We start from the raw sequence: 10,719 nt of genomic DNA on the forward strand, positions 1-10,719 counted from the left end.
CATCATAGCTGTAGATGTAAATAGTTACAATGTATCCTAGTTTGGTTTCTGTTTCTGTGATACACATCACAAACAGAAACAACTTGAAGAAGAAAGGTTTAACTTCAGTTTACAGGTGTTCTGTCAGTCCTCTGGGGAAGTCAGAGCAGGGACTCCAGGCTGGAGCAGGAGCAGAAACAGAGGAGTGCTGCTTATTGTCTTACTCAGTGCTTACTCAAGTACTTGCTCGGTACTTGCTCAGTCTCCTTCCATTGAAGAAACTGCCTAGGGGTGGCATCTTTCCAGCATCTCCACCTGGATGCTGAAGAGGATAACGCCCACTGGTGTGTCCTCACAGTGAGCCTGTTGGGACATCAGGACGGTGAGGAGGACTAAGAGTCATCATTTGAGACACAAGAAGAAGGTACCAGCTGACCATCTGGGACACATCAAGAACGTAGGATCCCTGCTTTGAGCACCAGAGGCCATCTTATGGGTCTACTCAACTACTACTCAACCCCTTTAACTTCCCGCTAGCAAGATGTCCGGGTTTCAGGAACCCTGGGGTCCAGAGCAAGGGCAAACTTCAGCATCACTTCAGACCGTAAGCTTTCCAGGTGCTGATTTAGCACAGCCTGGATGGAGCATAAGGAGTCTTCCATTGGATGGCCGTCCCTGGAGACATGTCCTCGATCTGCTGTTACTGGAGCCTGCAACTCCTGTGAAAGGTTGCCTGGGGCATGGCTCACCCCGGTGCACATCCAGACCAAGGAGTCTGCAGTTTAGATAGGGCCAGGCCTGCAGCACCTCTCTCCTGCTGAGCTGCAGTTCAAGAGGTGTGTGTTACCCTGAGGGAGGAGCCTGGGTGTCACAGACACCTTGCCTGGCCAGCTTGCTTGGAACACTGCAGGGAGGTAGAGTTTCCTGGGATCCAGAGAGAAGGAAACAAGGAGAGGAAACAATTAAGTCCAAGGAGAGAGATAGCAAGTGCCCTGATCGCCAGCCACATTCCTAGAGAGGTGAGCAAGGACTCACCGCAGTCGATATTCTAAGCTGAGACTTTGGAAATAAATGCATATAAAAAAAAAGAAATATGTGCCCCACTCTATAATCACCCCTTCCCTTCTCAGCCCATCACTGTACACGTACTACTGCCCAAACCAACATGTCATTCTAATGTGCAGTTGGTGTGTGTGTGTGTGTAGTATGTATGATGTGTGTATGCATGTGTGTGTATGTATGTGCTGTGTATGTGTGTGGTATGTGTGTATTCGTGTGTGGTGTATATATGTATGTATGTATGTATGTATATATGGTGTATATGTGTATGATCGTGTGTATGTATGCTGAGTGTATGTATGTGCATATGTGTGGTATGAGTGATGTGTGTATGCATGTGTGTGTATGCATGTGTGTGTTCTGCATGTATGTGTCATATGTGTGCTTTTCTACACCTGGGAGTTTGTAGAGACCTAGAGTGGATGAATGGATGGTTGGTTGGATGGATGGCTTAGGGCCATCTCTTTTTGTGCAGCCTCCTGGTCTTCATTTTGCTTCCCTGGGGAATTAATTTATCAGCTCTGTCAGGTTCTACCTCACTGATTTGGTAGTGGAGTCATGATGTGGCTGTTATAGACTCACTAACTGATGAATTTGAAAGGCTGTGGAGTCCAGATTTTGTCCACCAAGTAAGCAGTGGGTGAAGGGACCATGCTTCCAGTCACCATGAGCTGTGTTGTTTAGGTTTGAGTGTGAAGGAATTCCATTTCTTCCCATCACTGCCTATGTGGCCTTAGACATGGCTCAATGGGCCTCAGTGTTCCATGTATAGTAATGGGCCCATTACTACCTAGAGCATTGTCCTGTTTAAATCTGATGACCTACGCAGATCTCTCACACATGTTCTGACTTAGGATGGACAAGGATTCAGTTCATGCATCCTTAGCTCCTTAGCCACAGGGCACTCTCATATTAGCATGTCCCTGAAGCCATTCTCCTCCAGTCAGGGTCTTGCTTAACTGCCAGTCTGTGCCTACAGGAAGAACGTCACCATTGTTCACAGACCCCCTCAGTCTGCCCTTATCTCTGTTGGTACAGCCACCACCAATCCCTGGCCAGGCTATCTGCCAGGCATTGTAGAGAGTGCCACATTCCTCATTAGCCGGCCAGTCTGGCTGAATGCTGAACTCCAGACCTTGTGTCAGAAAAGGAGGGGCTGGCAAGATGGCTCAGTGGATAAAGGGGATTGCTGCACAAGCCTGATGACTAAGTTCAATCAAAGATCTCAGGATGGAAGGAGAGAACAGACTCTTGAGGGCAGGTCTTTGACATCTACATGGATGTAGTGTGTTCACACTCACACACATACACGCCAAAGCATATGCATACATTCAACAACAACCACTACGACAATAGTAATATAATATATAATATATAAATAATAAGATAACACAAGGTATAAAAAGCAGTGGATAAGTGATTGAGCAAAATATCTAGCCTACACATCACACACACTCAGCGTACACACACATATCACACATACATACACATACATAGTACACAGCTATGCACAGACACCACACACCTGTACATTCATTTACACACATGCATATGCACATCACACATACCACACACATGCACATATACACACACTCAGGATACATACATACACAATGATAAACACACATACCACATTTACATGCACATACAGCACACATATGTATACACATATCATACATACCACACACATGCACATACATACATATACAACACATACATATATACACATACCACACATGCAAAGAAGAGCATACACACATGCATACACACATGCATATACACATCACATATACCACACACATGCACATACATACATATACAACACATACATATATACACATACCACACATGCAAAGAAGAGCATACACACATGCATACACACATGCATATACACATCACATATACCACACACATGCACATACATACACTCAGCATACATACATATACATAAACACACATATCATACATACATACACACAGCATACACATGTATAGTATACACATATCACACATACCACATACATGCACATACATACATACACCACACATACATATTATACATACACCATACATGAATATACACATACCATATATACATACACATAGCATACACATGTACACACACATAACACATATCACATACATGCACATACACACATATACCATACAAACATACATACATGCATACATTCATACACCCCACATGATACACACACATACATGGTACATACATACACACACATGCAAACACAAATCACACATACCACACACACACCAACTGCACATTTGAGTGACATGTTGATTTGGGCAGTTGTATGTGTACAGAGATGGGTTGAGAAAGGAAGGGAGCGATAATGGAATGGGGCACATAGAAAGGACTCATGGGATCAGGAAGGGACTGTGAGAAACCATGGAACTATGGAGAAGCCCTGAGAATGCAAACCAAGCATCCCAAGTGGAGCTGGGCAAGGAGTATGGGAGCCAGCCTCTGGCAGGATCAGTGGACGAGTGAATCCAGAAAGTTGGGGGAGAAGTGAGTGTGTGTATTCATGCGTGGTGTATGCATATATGTATGTATGTGTGGTATATGTATGTATGTGCATGTATGTGGCCTCAGAGGACTCAGAGTCATTGGGCCCCTCCTTAGTGACACTTGTTAGAGGGGAACCTCTCAACCTTGGATATACACACCAGTGATGCTCTGGGATCTTTCTGTGCCCTGTGTCACCATGACAACAGTATTCAAAGCAGCCGGCTTAGAGGAGGAGGGGCTTAGCTTGGCTCACAGTTTTTGGCTCTACCATGGATGAAGCAGAGCATTGTGTCTGAAGGGCAAAGGGAAGCTCTGATGCTCCCCTCAAGATGAGGAAACACAACAGGGTGAAGGGGAGGATAGAGGAGAGGCAGAAGGACTGGGGCAAGAGTTACCCTTCTAGGACACACACATCCCTAGTCACCTAAGTCCTCCTGATTTCCATCACTTCCAATAATGCTACCAAGTTACCAACCCCTCACCAAGGAGGAGGAGGAGGAGGGGGTAGGGGAGGAGGAGGGGGAGGAGGAGGAGGAGGAGGAGGAGGAGGAGGGGGAGGAGAAGGGGGAGGAGGACGGAGCCCTCAGGATCCAACCATGTCTCAGTGACAGGATCCACCCACAGAGATCAAACACATGAGCCTCTGAAGGGACACTTGGTATCCGAGCCCTACAGCCCAGCTTGCCGGGGCTCCCCACACTGCTCATCAGCAGACTTTGCATGCTGATCCCACAAGCTTGCTGCCCATGATCTAGTTACATTCTGTGGCTGAGAGGAAGCACTCTCTTGATCAAAAGCAGGCTCAGAGAGGAAGGATTAATTCGGCTTCTACATCATCCCTGGTCAGGGTCATTTCTGGAGGAAAGAATTCAAGGAGGAGTCTGGGGGAGGGGAGGGGTTGACTTTAATCCCAGCACTTGGTGGGGGGAGGGGAGAGGGGCAGGCAAATCTCTGTGAGCTGGACGGCAGCCTGATCTACACAGAGAGGTCAGCCCGGGGCTAAGGCTACATAGTGAGACCCTGTCTCCAACAAATGAACCTCAACAGGAATCTGTAAGCAGAGACCATGGAGCTTACTGGCTTGCTCAGCCTGCCTTCTTAAATGCCCAGGGGTGGCCCACTCACAATGGGTTGGGTTAGTAATCAAGAAACTTCCCACAAACTTGCCCACGGGCTGGTCGGCTGGAGACATTTCCTCAACCAGAGTTCATGCCAGATAACTCTCGCTTGTGTCAAGTTGACCCAAACCAACCCACATAGGTGGACCTAAAACCTCCAGGGCAGAGCTGGGACCCCTAAACTGTGGCTCACATGGCCAGTGCAAAGGTCTTGGGGGGGTCACACTGGGAACTCCCTGGATTATCACACATAACTAGTGGCTTTTCCGGTGCCTCCCTGTGGTGTAGTCTTCTCCCAGCTCACCTCCGAATCTCTAGGAAGCACTGACATCAAAACATCAAAACAGGAGGAGCCTTCTTGGAGCTGCTCAGGATGAAGTATGAGTGGAATAGTTACCTGCACCATGGCTGTCCCTCATCATTATGCCCAGGTCTTCCAAAACATGACACAACGCCCAACTTGCTCATGTGCTAAGATACTGCCACCTCTAGCTCACCAGTGTTTATTAGCTAACGTGTCTGTGAGTGGATCTGCTCATCCTCACTGTGCTGGCTATGCCGCTATTAACACATTTAACTCAGTGACCAGTCAGCAGCCACAGCTGGGCCCACAGCTGGGCTTGGAATGGGGGACCACAGCAGAGCAGCCCTGACAGCGGCTGGTCAGAAGCATGGCTCCCATCCTCTACTTCCCAGAAGACTCAGTGTAGGAAGGAGGAATTTTCCTATTATTTTGTAATCGTCTCCTTAGTTTCTCTTGCTTTCTTTTTCTCCCCTACGAACATCAGCTGTCCCTACAGGCACTTGTTTAGCTGGTCTCTGGAAGTATGCACTCACAATCAGTGTTTCCATGGGCATGGAGGGGTGGGCTTGACAGGGAGGGTGACGGGGAGAGCCACACGTTTGCCTCTGCATGCTGACAGGAAAGATGACCCAAATGCTCCAGACTTGCAGATAGGCTTGAGGCTCTAGGCCTATCTCTGTTAACAAAGGATTTACCAATGAATCTGGGCCCCGAGCTTACCTGGAATGTTTTGCAGGGTGGGGACATCTCGGACGGTGGAGCATGGTGGATGATTGGTGTTGCCATGGCAATAGGATGGTTGATGGTGGTGGTGCTGATGTGAACATACAGTGAACATAGAATGAACATACATAGAGTGAACATAGAATAAACATACAGTGAACATAGACTGAACACACAGAGAACATAGACTGAACATACAGGGAACATAGGCTGAACATTCAGGGAACATAAACTGAACATACAGGGAACATAGATTGAACATACAGTGAATACAGTGGTTGGCAGAGGCTATGGTTTGAACTCATGCTGAAGTCTGGTCCCTGTCATTAGGCTCTGAGTAATACAAGAAATCCAACTAAGCATTCAGGGTGTGGTCTCAGGTGATTAGGATAGGGCAGGGTCATGAGGGTGAGAGACCAGACACAGGAACTCTCTGCTGTCTCTTGCCACACGATATTCTATGACATCTTGGGATGGAGCCAGCATGAAAGCCATTAGCAGATCAGGACCTCAGCCTCTGCGCCTCCAGGACCTTTTAAAGTACTCCAGATAAAAACAGAGTACTTGAAACGGTCTCACTCTGTAGCCCAGGCTAGGCTGGAACTTACCCTGTAACCCAGGCTGGCCTTATAAAGTAACCCAGCCCTTACAAAGTAACACACCATGAGCCTGTTGTCATGGCAGTGGATGAAGGGCTGAAGAAGGGACAGAGTTAATTTCAGTTTTTTCTCTTGGGCAGCCAGAGGGAAGGATGGGATGGCACGCACTTGAAACAGGGGAGAAGTGTGTCATTGCGTGTGCACATGTGAGCATGTAGAGGCCAGAAAACAACTTTGGTGTCTTTCCTCAGATGCCTTCCACCTGTTTCTTGAAACAATGTATCCTACGGGCAGACTGGTTTCTTGAAACAATGTATCCTACAGGCAGACTGGTTTCTTGAAACAATGTATCCTATGGGCAGACTGGCTGAGATCCTCAGCCATCCTCCTATCTTACACCCCACTGCTAGGATTCCAAATGGATACCACCAAGCCCCGCCTTTTTGCTGGGGACTGAAGTCGGATCCTCATGCATCCATGCACGGTACACATGCATGGCCCACAAAGGTATCCAAGTCTAAGAAAAGCAACCAGCTGCCAAGCTTGGACTTCCTAAAAGGAAAAAGAAAAGATGAAAAAAAATTCACTTTGTCTAGCTACTTTGTTTTGAGTCAAGGTCTCACGTAGTCTGAGCTAACCTCAAGTCCTGATCCACCTGCCTCTGCCCTGCAAGCCTGTGCTGCCATGCCTAGCTTTGGTCTATATCTTTGCTCTAAGTACTTTTTAAAAAGATGACTTGTCTTTGGCTGTCTTTTAAAAAAATCCCTTCTTGTGCTGCGCCAGCCTGGAAGCTGTTTGTAGAAACCCTTGCCTTTCATTTTGCATTCCTGTCTCAGATAGCGGATTTTGAGAACAGAAATATAATCACCTCTGCGCGGACACCTCCTCTCAGCCTGGAGAGGAGGGAGATCAGCAGCAGAGGACTCTGTGTTGGCGTCGTGCTGGCAGGCGCATTGTGACCTGTGCTGCCTTATCGGAACATGAACCTTATAAACAGCAGACAGGACCCTAACTCCAGAAGCCTGCGCATCTCAGATACACCCTCTCTGCATCTCCCCGGAGGGAGCTTCTTTTGAAAAGGAAGCAATCCAGTTAGGATGTTGGAATCTAGAAAGTGTGCCAGGGTCAGACAGGATGCTGGGTGCTGGAAATGCTCTTGAGTCTTTTTTTAAGGGCTTCCCAATGCGCCCCTCCCACCCCCCACCCCAGTGCAAACCCGAGCTACTGTTTCTTTTTCCAAATGAGGGCTTAGAAAAGTGCTGCAGGGGTAGTTTTGGGGCATCTCGATTTGCAATTCCCAGAAGCTCTCCCAGTCAGAGTGCTTTTTGGTTTCCATGGAAACCAGCAGTGTTTTGAAGAGGCGGTGGCAGGTTCGGAGCACAGGGATTGCCACCCGGGAATGCCTGTCAGTCTGTTGGTTAAAGTGGACGGTGAGAGGACTGTGCTCTGGGGTTTTCTCTGACCCTGTCAGCTTGACCTTCTTGAGGAAGAGAAGCGGAGTGGGATGAGCCCCACCCCCACTCCAGCCTCTGAGGCCTGGGAGCCGTCACCCATCATTAAGTCACTGTTGCAAATGAAGCCACCAGTGGAGCAGGTGTGGTGACTGACACCTGTGTTGTTCTCGTGATTGTCCTAGGTGGGGCGACTTCATCACTGGCTGGCATTTCCCAGCTCGGAAGATTTATTTCTGGTGGGACATATTCTTAGCAGCCCCAGGTATTGCAAATTTCAGGCAGGACTGATTGCTCTAGGAGTTTGTGGGCTTCACATATTTGCATGTGTGTGGGAGGACAATGCCTGTCTTTTCTCAGCTCTGGAATTCTTTGGGGAGCTTCCTGGTCAATCCACAGCCATGTGATCTCCCTATAAACGTCCAAGAATGTGGGGGCCATGACTGGATACGGCTGCAGCCACACAGGCTGATCTCTGCCTCCATCTAATTCCCAGGGGCCATTGGGAAGACCACATCAAGGCATTCCTCCCTCAGAGCACACCCACCCCACCCCTGCCAAGACGGCTTCCTTTTTCCTTAGTAAAACTACATTTGCGCTTCTTGCCCTGATTCTTCTTGGGTGAGAGACAAGGGCAGGCTAAGTCCTTGGCTTGAGGTGTTTCTGGGGGCTGTTGATTACCCCAAGTTAAACCCACTGAGAGAGTTAAGACTCCATCACTCTCAAAGAACCCACATCAGCTACAGAAACAGGGCACTGGGCTCCCTGCTTCTTTCTAGTTACACAGGAGTGAGCAAAAGGCACGGTGGGGGAAGGGCAAACATCGAAGGGCATGCGGCAGTGTTTCACAGATGTGGCAAGAATAAAAAGAATACGATTTAATTTATCTTTGGGGGACTTAAATTGTACTCCCATTCCCCCTTTTTGTTTAATTAAAGCATATTTTAAAGTTGCATTTGCTCTTTCCACAGTGCCTTGGCCCTGGGGATTGTAGGGCAGGCCATGAACCAAATGTATTCCCAAAGCTTGACAAAAGTGTAAAAATTTTTGTAATGTATAAGCAGGTCCATTATCTGTTTTAATTTGTCTCGGCATACCCCATGCAGCAAAGGCATGAAGGCAATGAGCAATAACGTGTTGCGCCTTTTCCCCTGCATGAGCAGTGGCAAAAATGACACCTGAGTAGGTATCCACTGATACATGGACATACTTTAAAGATCCAAATTCAGAAATTCAGAAATATGGGTAACGTCCATCTGTCAGATTGCTAATGGTTTAAGTCCTCTGGGATTTACCCCCTATGCTCTTTTGAGGCAACAGGGAAACACAATGGGCACATTTCAATACCACTTCGCGAGCTTGTTCTCGTGTGATGTTAAATTTCTTCTCAGGGTTTCTGCATTAACATGAAAATTTGTGTGGAACTCCTGGGCAAGCTTAAAAGGGGAGGTGGGCAAAAAGGCGAACACTGTATGCCTGTGTGTATCTGCAACAGCATTGTCTTCTGTCAATGGCCCAGGGAGTCCAATATGGGCTCTAATATGAATAATACAAAAAGGATTTTTTCTACCTCATATACATTTTTGTAAGGATGACAAAAGGTCAAAAACAGTGGATGCTGCCTTAATTAACCTTACATTTTCCAATTGTTGAACTGCTTGGACCACATACTGGCTATCCGAAATCAAATTAAAGGCCTCTTCAATTTCTAGGAACACTTGTAGGACAGCATGTAATTCTATCGCTTGTGCAGATTGAGAAGTGGACAGATGAACTCGTGGGCCATCTCCTTCCACATAAACCACTCCTACCCCTCCTTTCGATCCATCTGTAAACACATTTACCGCACCAGTAATGGGTTCAATTCTAGTTATTTTTGGAAAAATCATTGGATTGCGAATTATAAATTGTATCCATGGGTGAGAGGGATAGTGATTATCACATATGCCAGTCATACTGGTGTATAGAATTGCCCACTCATCATTTGTGGCTGCCAACAGCTCCACCTGCCTAGGTGTGTAGGGCGTGATTATCATATCAGGTTGTTTTCCAAAGGCTCCCAGGCTCATTTTAATGCCTCTTAAAATCAATTGTGCCACACTTTCAGGGTACCAAGATAATACCTTTGTGGGTGAATGATGTAAATACACCCAACCTAAGGGCCCTTTCTGCCACAGGACTCCTGTGGGGGAAAACTCAGTGGCAATAACACAGAATAAGACAGGCAAAGAAAGATCTATACGATCGATCTGAGCTTCAGCAAGACTTTGTTCTACCTTTTTTATACATTCTCAAACCTTCATGGTCAATTGTCTAGGGGAATGCAAATCCGAGTTGCCTTTCAAGATTGCAAACAAAGGTTGTAATTCTGCATTAGAAATTTTGCAATATGGGCAAATCCAATTAATGTCTCCTAATAATTTTTGAAAGTCATTTAAAGTTTGTAACTTATCTAACCTCAAAGTTAGCTTTAGTGATTTCACCACATTATCAGTTAATTTTGCTCCTAAATATTGTTTTACATCCTCACATTGAACCTTTTCAGGGGCTATAACCAATTTCCATTTTTCTAACTGTTGTATCATATTATGGTATACATCCTTCTTTTGACCACAAATTAATATATCATCCATATAATGATATATGATTATCTTAGGAAATTGCTGTCTAATAGAAGCTAAAGCTTTATCTACATACAATTGACACAATGTAGGACTATTCGCCATCCCTTGTGGTAATACTGTCCACTCGTATTGTGAATCAGGGGAGGCATGGTTAATGGATGGTAGAGTAAAAGTGAATTTGTCTGTGTCATCTGGATGCAATGGAATGGTAAAAAAACAATCTTTTAAATCTATTACAATAGTGGGCCAACTCTTGGGTAATGCAGATATCATGGGAAGGCCAAGCTGTACTGGGCCCATGACCTCCATAGCAGCATTTACTGCTCGAA

This window comes from Mus pahari, chromosome 23 (genome assembly GCF_900095145.1).
Source record: "Mus pahari chromosome 23, PAHARI_EIJ_v1.1, whole genome shotgun sequence".
In the NCBI taxonomy this organism is placed as follows: Eukaryota; Metazoa; Chordata; class Mammalia; order Rodentia; family Muridae; genus Mus; species Mus pahari.